Source organism: Tachysurus fulvidraco, chromosome 11 (assembly GCF_022655615.1).
Source record: "Tachysurus fulvidraco isolate hzauxx_2018 chromosome 11, HZAU_PFXX_2.0, whole genome shotgun sequence".
Lineage (NCBI taxonomy): Eukaryota > Metazoa > Chordata > Actinopteri > Siluriformes > Bagridae > Tachysurus > Tachysurus fulvidraco.
This window is the reverse complement of record NC_062528.1, coordinates 17870445-17882894: the sequence shown is the minus strand read 5'-3', so window position 1 is coordinate 17882894 and position 12450 is coordinate 17870445. Positions and strand designations below refer to the sequence as shown.

Below are 12450 nucleotides of genomic sequence, written 5' to 3'. Positions count from 1 at the left end.
AACAAAAATAAATGTAAATTATCTATTTCTACTTTATTTATTGTATGCATGTATTAATTTTGCTGTTCATGGAATAAATCTGGAGTTGTCTTAAAACATTAAAATATATTTCATTTGTTTTTAATAGGAGAATTTCCCCCCCTGTATACAACATTTTAACATCCAATAACTGTGCTTTTCAGAAAGCTTAGGGTTTTGAAAATTAGTACAATTTCTACATATTTTTAACAAATATTTTAATGTTTTGCTTAAAGTACATTTTTATAGGCAGGAAAAAGCAAGGGTCCTGATTTTTGTTGTCATGCAAAGTGGGCAAAAACAGATACAATGGCAGTAAGAGTTTATTTTCGAAATACAGGAAAAGATCTAAATCGTAAGTCAAGGTTATATTCAAAGAACAGGCAAAGAACAGTACAAACAATGTACAAAACCCTCAAAAGTCCAAATCAATAATCCAAAAAGATCAGAGAAACCAGATGAACACACTACTGTATACATAGCCTTGTCAGGTTGGTCTAGTGTTCATGTGCGTTTATGTAGCAGATGTAAATATGAACAGGTTTTTGGAGGTAAATGTCTATTGATGGTGAATCTGTGTTTTGAAAAGTATAGTCTGGGATTGCCATTTTAGATTGTTTAGATTTAGATTGTGTGTCTTCTGTAAAACGTAATTCTCGGTGAATCCATGAATTAATTTGACATTTGAAAATTTTGATCTTACACCTCAGAATTTATTGGCTTTTTCCAGGTCATCACAAATATAAAATAAACTTTTTATCATTTGTATTTATCATTAGTGCTTTCTTTTTTACAGACACAATTGCTTATATAAATGTGTATGGTGCATATAATTAATTTCTATTTGATTACCTTTTAAAATAAATGATATAGTGAAGTTGGTAATTGGGCATGGTAGGAGGGTAACTGTGCTGCTGTTTTATCATGTTGTACATGCCTTTCATTGTAGTGCTTTAACAGATGTTAATGCTAACTCCTTATACTGTACTGGCTTCTCTTGTCTTCTGGGGGTGTGATGTAACTAAATACACAGTGCAGCTGTGGAGTGCTGAATTATCTGTTGCTGAATAATTAAACAACTGACATCACAACTGTACATTCATTTACAGAAATAGATTCTATACACCTAAATCATCTAAAACATCATAAATCTAATAAAAAACATTGAATTACATTCAGCTATTTATTATTTTCTAATAGTAGATTACTCTGAATGTTATTCTCTAAAAAAATGATAAACATGAGTTTAAAAACAAAAAACAAAACCGAAGGTTAAAAAAGGTCAATTAACTCACAAAAAATAAACATTTCAGCTGTAATTTTAACAGCTACACATTTTATTTATTTTTTTGCTTTTGTTCCTCTGATAATTGTAAGGGTTGAATGTTCAGACAAATACATATAGGAAATAAAGTGAGTTATTGCTATTTCATTTGTGTCCACATATCCAATTAAAATATATAAATAAATGTAAAAAAAAAAATATATATATATATATAATTTGCACTCAAAAATACGTTTAACCAACAATTAATACAATACGCTAATATGTAATTGTGTTGTCTTGTTTTACATCTCAGAGGTACATGTATTAAATATTACAGGTAATTAAATTGACCTGCTTTCAAAACTCTTTATTAATAATTAACACTTTTACATTAAATGTGGTGACACTTTTTGTGGCTTAAAAAATTTCAGTAGCTTTTCTTGCAGTTCTTCAGTCTTTAGACTATATATGATAGGGTTTAACATGGCTGGCAGTGTAGTGGACACTGTAAGGACTGCTGTAAACTGATCAAGTGATTGCACTAATCGCAAGTTCCCTAATATGTAAGCCAAAATCACTGGCATATAATAAATGAGGACAAGGACCATGTGAGTGAGACAGGTGCTGAAGGCCTTCCAGCATTGATTTTTAGATGCAATTCGTAACACTTCCACGACCACTATGACCTATGACAAAATGATAAAAGTAAGAGGGCCAAGCAAAAAAGCTAACGTCTTGGCAGTAGCCAGATTTCTGTTATAAGAAATATCTCCACAAGCTAACTTGTATACTTGGCCATGCTCACAGCAACAGCTTTGCACCATAGTTGTCCTACAATAGGACAGACGACTGGCTAGAAATCCAGGGTAAAGTTAAATCAGAAATACCAGAATCCAAATCCCAGTTATAATAAACAACATCCTTACATTAGTATTGATAGTAGGGCAGCGCAAAGGAAAGCAGATAGCAATTAGGCGATCATAAGCCAATAGAGCCAGTGAAAAGGGTTCCATGTCACCAAAAAAGTGCATGAAAAACATTTGGGAGAAACAGGCTTCAAACCTGAAGTGATTTAGATTAAATACAAACACAGGAATCATTTGTGGAATAATAACACTGTTTATAGAAATGTCAACTACAGCAAGGTTACAGACTGCAAGAAACTTGGGGTTCTGTAAACTGGAGTTCATCAAGATTACAATGAGAAGTATACAATTACATAGCAGAGTGATCAGGTATATAATCCCCAGTACCAATATCAGGTAGATCTTATTTCCCAAAGAACTGAAAGCAACTAGATAAAATCCATCACAAAATGTAACCGTTCCATTTGGTGGACTTCAATTATATTCTCCAGACCTCCAATTTTTCACTCACAATCCTGCTTCTAAAAGATCTTAAAAATATGCTATTTATTACTGTAAGTGCTTTATTTTAATCCATGTATCAATTATATTTACTACAACTTAAAAACATTTATTTATTTATTTATTTATTTATTTATTTATTTATCTATCTATCTATCTATTTTTAATTTATTTGTATTTTTTTTTTATTTGTAGGTGGACATCAAGGCTTTCAATTGCCACTTGTAACATTGTGACCTCCAGTTTTGCTACAAAATTTATCACTTGTGCGCCCAGAGTACTTTTTCATCAGTGGATTTTCTGGAATACCTTACAGCAAATATTACTTCATTTTTTTAAATTTTTGTCCACATTGTCTCAGTGTGTGGGAACTCCTTTGTCCTATACATGATATTAAGTAATCGAAGTCTGCATATTCCTAAATACATGGGGATTTTTAATTTAGCTCTGTCAGATTTTGGTGAAACAAATGCACTTATTTTGTTTATATATATATATATATATATATAATATATAATATTATATATATGATATTATTATATATATATTTTTTGTTACCATGGGCCAATTTATAAAATTGCTTGTAATGACACCTGGATAAATTTCGTTTTTGGATAAAAATGTTTGTATTGCAATTTACCTCTATGCACCATTGACTGCCATAGTTTTATCATACATAGGCATCCTGTTGGCCTTGACTAAGATTACAACATGGGAGGGTCGTCTCAAAGCACTCAAAACTTGTGTCTCTCATCTGTTGATAGTAAGAGTATTTTTCCTACCTGTAGTGAGTACATTGCTGCTACAATATCCTATCTCCATCCTAATGCAAGGATAATCAATACTTCACTATCAGCAAAAATTCCACCCATGTTAAATCCCATCATTTATGTCTTGAACACAAAGGAATTCAGGGAATTTAAAATGAAGATTCTTAAAAAGAAAAACATCACAGTTCCTCAGGTGCAGGCATTAGAAAAGTGATATCACAGGACCATATAATGCAGGGGTCTTCTCTCTCTCTCTCTCTCTCTCTCTCTCTCTCTCTCTCTCTCTCTCTCTCTCTCTCTCTCTCTCTCTATCTTTTTCATCTTTACCTACCTCTAAACAATTTATTCTCACTATTAACTCAGGCCCTTTGGCAGAAAAATTACATTCCACATTACCAAATTACCACATTACCAAACAGTGTTATCAAAGATAATATACTATAAATTATATATATATATATATATATATATATATATATATATATATATATATATATATATATATATATATATATATATATATATATATATAGTGATATATAATAGTATATATTAATATCACACATATATATATATATATATATATATATATATATAAATGTGATATTAATATATACTATCACACAATATATCTATAAACTCACTAGGCATTTGTGCTTTTATTTCAATATATAAACATTAGAATGCTACTTGATACCTGGTAGGTCACAACACATTTGCTGGCAATATTTAAACTATGCACTTTGTTGACACATTATCAAGATCCCATCTATTTATGATCCCATCTCTTTCATAAATGAATTTACTCAGTGGTTGTTTTAGTATTAACTGAAGGACTTTTAAAAGTAATCTGTGTTAAAACAACTTGTCCATTACGTTGGAGAAAAATAGAAAGAGTAAATCATGTTATAAAATAGTAATGAATATTATACATTTTACACTACTCCCACTGTTTCCTGTAAGCCTTAGAAGAGGGCATGATCAGGGTGAAGACATTGTTAAGCAAATCTGGTAAAATCATGTAATCAGTTTCTTTATTCTGTATACATTTTATTACAAAGGACTTCTTGCCTATTGAACATAATTATGAGGTTGGAGGTCTGGCTACTTATTGTATTGTATGGGATCTTAGTGGAATAATTAAACCATTATGCATAAATCATGGGGTTTCATCAACCACCAAGAGTAATGCTGGGCAGTTCTTGTATATTTTTATTTTTTACTTATTCTTTTTATATTATTGTCTTTACAGTTAATTTCCAAGTTTAAAGCGTGCCGGTTTCTGACTTGGTGGTCGCAGGTTGAGTTGGCGGAATTCGAATGAGAGATGAATGAATCCCTTTCTCTCATCCTCTCAGCTGACTCTAATGCCTCCTCTTTGGCTTTGGGACCTCTCTCCTGACCTGGATCAGTATATAATGTCTGTATCTGGCCAGTGGTGTCAAAAGTATTCACATTCATTACTCAGGTAGAAGTATAGATACGAGGTTTTAAAAAGACTTCTGTAGAAGTTGAAGTATCAACTCAAGCTTTTTACTCAAGTAAAAGTGTAAAAGTATTGGTTTCAAAGCAACTTTAAAGGTATAAAGGTAATGCAAGAAAAATATGCCATTAAGGACAAAAGCTTAGGCTGTGCCACAGGGGCCTATTGTGCACTAACCCACCTCCTCAAAAACATATTTCTAAAGGCCATAATGACTTTAATATGCATACTGTTTATGCCCATTAAAAAAAGAATGCATTTTAGTACAATGCAAATACATTAATGAACATATATGTGTACTACTGAGCTGTGTTTCATGGAGCGGAGGATATGACTAGTCGGTTATAAGTATTGGAATGGTGCAAAAAGTCAAACTTCAGAGGCATGTCATCAATAACCTTTATTGAAACAAACACATTGGACTTAAACAACAGGGTAATCAACATCAGTTGAGCACAGAACATGTGACAAAGAGTTACCAATAGGCTTTGTTCATTCACAAAAACAGCTGGTTCTCAAAGTTTTTTGAGCCAATGCATGCTCTTCTTGGCCTGAAGGTCAGCCCTGCAACACTAAACAGTCTTTCACAGGCTGCTGAGGCAGGAAATGCCGTAGTAAGTTTAAGTGATAGCTGGTACACAGCTGGGAAGGACTTCAGTACCTCTACTGTGTCTCCTGGGCACCCCAGGTATGCATCCAACTGCTGGGTCATTTCAAGAGGGCTGGTCTTCTTCAAGGAGGAAAAGAAGTTCATCAGAATAAATAAATTCATACAGATTTAAACCAACATGAGCATGAGAAAATGATGACAGAATTTTTCTTTTTGGGTGAACTATCCCTTTAGACGATGAGTTTTTGTAAGCCATTAGCTTGTGGTATCTGGGTGCGCATAGCTTACAGCGCATGCGCAATGACAATTTTTTTATCCAACCATTTAAAAAAATTCTCCCAGGTACGGCCAGGGATGTATAAGGGTTGGGTTGTTTGGTCTTCCTGGCTACCAACTTCCTCGCTGGTTCTGGTGCTTGGTTGTTTAGACATTGAGTTTTGAGCCTCCTCTTCTTCTCTCCCTGTATACTCACTCTCTTGAAGTTATTTTCACTTACCACTGCTATGCTGATGATACACAACTTATCTTCTCTTTCCCACCCTCAGATGCCACAGCTTATGACCGGATCTCAGTATGTCTGGCAGAAATTTCATCATGGATGACTGCTCATCAGTTAAAGCTCAATACTAGCAAAACTGAACTGCTGTTCATCCCAGGTGATTCATCCCCAGGTCATGACCTTGCTATATTCTTGCACAACGATCTGATCTCCCCTTCAGCCACAGCTCGCAACCTTGGGGTAATCATGGACAATCAACTGTCATTTTCCTCTCATGTTGCTAATGTGACTCGCTCATGTCAGTTTCTTCTCTACAACATTAGAAGGATTCGGCTATTTTTGTCCACACAGGCTGCCCAGGGACTTGTTCAGTCTCTTGTCATTTCTAGACTTGATTACTGCAATGCACTGCTGGCAGGTCTACCTATGAACGCAATCCGTCCTCTGCAAATTATCCAAAATGCAGCTGCCCGGCTTGTTTTCAACCTGCCAAAGTTCTCGCATACCACCCCCCTGCTGCGATCCCTCCACTGGCTTCCGGTAGCTTCACGCATCCGATTCAAAACACTAATGCTGGCCTACAAAGCTAAAAATGGACCAGCTCCCTCTTACCTCAAAGCCCTCATCATTCCTCGCACTGCACACCGCAACCTCCTATCTACCAGCACTGCTCGACTGGTTCCACCATCTCTCAAGGTAAGAGGCAAGCATACTACTAGACTGTTCTCTGTCCTGGCACCAAGGTGGTGGAATGAACTTCCCCTAAAGGTCCGGACAGCTGAGTCACTGGCTATTTTCAAGCGGCGATTGAAGACCTACTTATTCAGGAAACACTTCAACTAGCACTTCTTTCCTTATCTTTTGCATTAAAAAAAAAAACAACCTTTGACACTTTTTCATTGTAACTTTGAACAAATGTTTTAAACTCATGGTATCTTAAGTATGTAACCTAGTGAACCAGCATTAATGTAAATTTAAATGCCACAGACATCTTTGTACCTGGCTCATTCTGTTATGGCCAGAGTTGCGGGAACTGAAGGGTCATGTGATTTGTGTCATGTGCAGGTGCGATAGATCGCATACAAACCAATATGGTGTCAGAATGGTAAATGTTTATACTTATCATCTGAATGATGACAAACTCTGAAATGAAATAGGAGTAACGAGGCTATTTTTAAAATGTAAGGAGTAGAAAGTACATATAATTGAGTGAAAATGTAAGGAGTAGAGGTAAGTCCGCAAAAAAATGATTACTCCGATAAAGTATAGATACTCAAAATTTCTACTTAAGTAAGGTAACAAAGTATTTGTACTTCATTACTTGACACCTCTGTATCTGACACTGAGAAGCTCGATGTGGACAATGAGGAGAAAGCAGCAGTCAAATTTCTATCACATTCTGTGGTGTTTGAAGTGCTCCTGGAGGTGTTTGCACATGCTGTTGCTAAGCTTATCTTAGACTGCTCTCATGAAAAGGTTAGCATTGTCTACTCTAAGCTTTATGACGCTTCCTAAATTCAGTTCCCATTTTTCAGAGACCTCCACACTTAAGTGTCATGGTCATGAAATAATCCTCATTCTGCTGCTTGTTCTCATTCGGCCACTGCTATCTGTTCAGCCATTGTGGGCCAAGATAAACATGTACTGTATGCCTAAAGTTAAAGAGATGATTGCAAGCTATTACTCCCCTTTATTAACTCCATGTTGCTGCGCTCTTGGGGTAATTTTGTTTGGCCGGCCACTCCTGGGAACCACTATTTCATGTTTTCGCCATTTGTGAATAACGGCTCTCACTGTGGTTCGCTGGAGTCTCAAAGCTTTAGAAATGGACATTTATAACCTTTTCCAGACTGATAGATCTCAGTTACTTTCTTTATCATTTCTTTGGATCTCGGCATGATGTGTAGCTTTTGAGGAACTTTTAGTCTACTTCACTTTGTGACAGGTCTTATTTAAGTGATTTCTTGATTGTGAAAAGGTGTGGCAGTAATCAGGCCTGGGTGTGGCTAGAGAAATTGCACTCAGGTGTGATAAACCACAGTATTTTTAACAGTGTGAGGAAACACTTTTTTTCACACAGGGCCATGTGTTTTTTTTTCCCTTTTGTGTTTGTGTTAGATTTCATGTAAAAGCTTCAGATCTTATAACTTTTGCAGATCTTACTTTACTCACTGCAATATAATAATAATAATAATAATAATAATAATAATAATAATAATAATAATAATAATAATAATAATGACAACAACAACAACAATAATAATAATATTGGAATGAATTATTATTATTATTATTATTATATTTGTTAATTATAATTACTAATTATTAACTAATAATATTAGATAAATATATGTAAAAAAATTTCTTAATAGTTTTATGTTTGTAATATAATTATCTTGATATATTGAGTAACCTATCCTTCATTAAAGATCTTTTCACTTGCTAATATATCAGTTTTTTCAGTGCTTACATGTTTGCAATTCCTGTATTGTAGCAAATAAATTTGCATATATGGCATGTTGCCAGGTTTTGATTCCCAAAAGAGAAATTATACCATAAGGGTTATATTTACATCACTGTCTGAGAAATCACGTGAAAGGTCCACCATCTCTACATATATTGCATGTACACAAGTTCAAACAACATTAAAACAAGGTACAAAGTAAAGCAAAAAAGGTGCAATTATAATATAATAATTTTAATGACTAATTATATCTTTTGTATTGCTACCACTCTATTGATATGCACTGTACACTTTAAATCTAATCTATGATGAAACTGTGTGCTTACTTTTGGTTTACTTTCTTATGTCTGTAGTTTTAGGTTAGAGATGATGTGAACAAAATCTCAGTCATCATGAGTGCTTTGAAGTTCAGTTTACTACAAAATACATCATTTGTGCGTCCAGAATATTTTTTCATCAGTGGATTTTCTGGGCTACCATTAAGCCAATACTATTATGTTTTTTTATTTTTTGTCTATATTGTTTCACTATGTGGAAACTTAATTGTCCTATATATGATATTAGTTGATCGAAGTCTGCATATTCCGAAATACATGGGGATCTTTAATTTGGCTCTGTCAGATTTTGGTGAAACAAATGCACTTATTCCTAACCTTATGAAGACTTTCCTTTTTGACTCACAGTACATAGCCTATGATGCTTGTTTAACTAACATGTTTTTTACTTTTATCTTCTCTGGTGGACAGTCTTTAACTCTTGTTGCCTTGGCTTATGATCGCTTTATTGCTATTTGCTTACCTCTGAGATACCATGCTATTGTAAATAACTCCTTCATGTTTGTGACTTTAACAGCAATATGGTTATTTAATTTTATTGTAATTGGCACAATGGTGGTTTTGGTTACACGACTTTCATTCTGTAAATCAAATGAGGTAAAGAGTTTTTTTTGTGACCATGGGCCAATTTATACAATTGCATGTAATGACAACAGTATAAATTCCTTCATGGCAAAATTTTGTACTGCAGTATACATCTATGCACCACTGATTGCCATAGTTTTATCATACATAGGCATTCTGTTGGCTTTGACTAAGATTACAACATGGGAGAGTCGTCTTAAAGCACTCAAAACTTGTGTCTCTCATCTGTTGATAGTAGGAGTATTTTTCTTACCTATATTGAGCACATACCTTGCTGCAGTAACTTTCTCTATCCATCCAAATGCTAGGATAATCAATACTTCACTATCAAGGACTATTCCACCCATGTTAAATCCCATCATATATGTCTTGAACACAAAGGATTTCCGAGTCTTTATAGTGAAAATGCTTAAAAAGAAAACCAATATAATTCCCCACGTGCACACTATAACAAAGTGATTTGTATCTGATATGTAAATGACTGAGATGTGGGCTCAATTTGTTTGAAATGAAAACCTTAAGTTACTTAAGAAAATTGTAGTTAGAAAACTATGTATTTGTATGAACTCCAATTTTGCTAAAATGCTTTTCTTTCATAATCTTTTCACAGAAATTACACGAATTTGCTGTAAAATTAAGACCAGACCTCCAATTTTTCACTCACAATCCTGCTTCTAAAAGATCTTAAAAATATGCTAATTATTACTGGAAGTGCTTTATTTTAATCCATGTATCAATTATATTTACTACAACTTAAAAACCTTTTATTTATTTATTTATTTATTTATTTATTTATTTATTTATTTATTTATTTATTTATTTATTGTTTTTTTATTTGTAGGTGGACATCAAGGCTTTCAATTGGCACTTGTAACATTATTTAAGCATATAACAATGATGTACAGTGCATGTGATTTAATGATTCATGTCTTCATTGTGAGAATTATTATTTATATTTTGATAGCTTTGTGATTCTGGTGGTGGTGGTGGTGGTGTTATTTTTAGCTGGTGCATGGGCATTTTAATGTATTTAACATATTTAATGTTTTGAAGAAAAAAAATCTGAATCTGTTATCTTAATTTGTATGTGCACTTAATTATATTAAATATCCTAATGTACAGAATACACATGCATGTACACTATTGTGGACATCTGATCTTTACACCTACATGTGAGCTTTTCTTAAAGTACAGGCAAAAAGTTGGCACCACACATTTATACAATTGTGTAGAAATGCTGTGGGGTCAAAATTTCCTTTTCACTGGAACTACAGTAAGTGACCTAGTCCTAAGATGATCAAACATGACAATGACGTGTAGGTTGGAATAGATGAACTTGAGGAGTCTTCACAGTACCCTGACCTTGACCCCAGTAAACACCATTGGGATGACTCACTAATGCCTTTATGGCTGAATGTTCTCCCCACAGCCATGTTCCAAAATCTAGTGGAAGTCTCCTCAGCAGCGTGGAGGGGATTATAACAACAAAGCAGAGACTAAATCTGGAAAGGGATGTTCAACAAACATGTTCTGTTTGGAAAATGCATATACAAGAGCATGTAAGAGAGTGTGCAAGAATTTTACTTTTGGTCTATTGCTGCCATCTTGTGGCAATTCCACTTTTTCCATTACTACCCAAGATAAAGCCAATTATAAAAATAACTTAATTTGTCGGAGGCCTTTACCATACAACTAAAAATAATAGCAACAACAAAAATAAATGTAAATGATCTATTTCTACTTTATTTATTGTATGCATGTATTAATTTTGCTGTTCATGGAATAAATCTGAAGGGTTGTCTTAAAACATTAAAATATATTTCATTTGTTTTTAATAGGAGAATTTCCCCCCCTGTATACAACATTTTAACATCCAATAACTGTGCTTTTCAGAAAGCTTAGGGTTTTGAAAATTAGTACAATTTCTACATATTTTTGACAAATATTTTAATGTTTTGCTTAAAGTACATTTTTATAGGCAGGAAAAAGAAAGGGTCCTGATTTTTGTTGTCATGCAAAGTGGGCAAAAACAGATACTATGGCAGTAGGAGTTTATTTTCGAAATACAGGAAAAGATCTAAATCGTAAGTCAAGGTTATATTCAAAGAACAGGCAAAGAACAGTACAAACAATGTACAAAACCCTCAAAAGTCCAAATCAATAATCCAAAAAGATCAGAGAAACCAGATAAACACACTACTGTATACATAGCCTTGTCAGGTTGGTCTAGTGTTCATGTGCGTTTATGTAGCAGATGTAAATATGAACAGGTTTTTGGAGGTAAATGTCTATTGATGGTGAATCTGTGTTTTGAAAAGTATAGTCTGGGATTGCCATTTTAGATTGTTTAGATTTAGATTGTGTGTCTTCTGTAAAACGTAATTCTCAGTGAATCCATGAATTAATTTGACATTTGAAAATTTTGATCTTACACCTCAGAATTTATTGGCTTTTTCCAGGTCATCACAAATATAAAATAAACTTTTTATCATTTGTATTTATCATTAGTGCTTTCTTTTTTACAGACACAATTGCTTATATAAATGTGTATGGTGCATATAATTAATTTCTATTTGATTACCTTTTAAAATAAATGATATAGTGAAGTTGGTAATTAGGCATGGTAGGAGGGTAACTGTGCTGCTGTTTTATCATGTTGTACATGCCTTTCATTGTAGTGCTTTAACAGATGTTAATGCTAACTCCTTATACTGTACTGGCTTCTCTTGTCTTCTGGGGGTGTGATGTAACTAAATACACAGTGCAGCTGTGGAGTGCTGAATTATCTGTTGCTGAATAATTAAACAACTGACATCACAACTGTACATTCATTTACAGAAATAGATTCTATACACCTAAATCATCTAAAACATCATAAATCTAATAAACATTGAATTACATTCAGCTATCTATTATTTTCTAATAGTAGGTTACTCTGAATGTTATTCTCTAAAAAAATGATAAAAACATGAGTTTAAAAACAAAAAACAAAACCGAAGGTTAAAAAAAGGTCAATTAACTCACAAAAAATAAACATTTAAGCTGTAAATTT

The 12450-nt window shown here is 33.5% G+C and overlaps 2 pseudogenes; both read left to right on the top strand.

The window, feature by feature from the left end:
* The first annotated feature begins 2413 nt into the window (after positions 1–2413).
* Positions 2414–3636, top strand: LOC113643497 (annotated as a pseudogene).
* A 5147-nt stretch (positions 3637–8783) lies between these two features.
* On the top strand, positions 8784–9857 carry LOC125145927 (annotated as a pseudogene).
* Positions 9858–12450: the final 2593 nt, after the last annotated feature.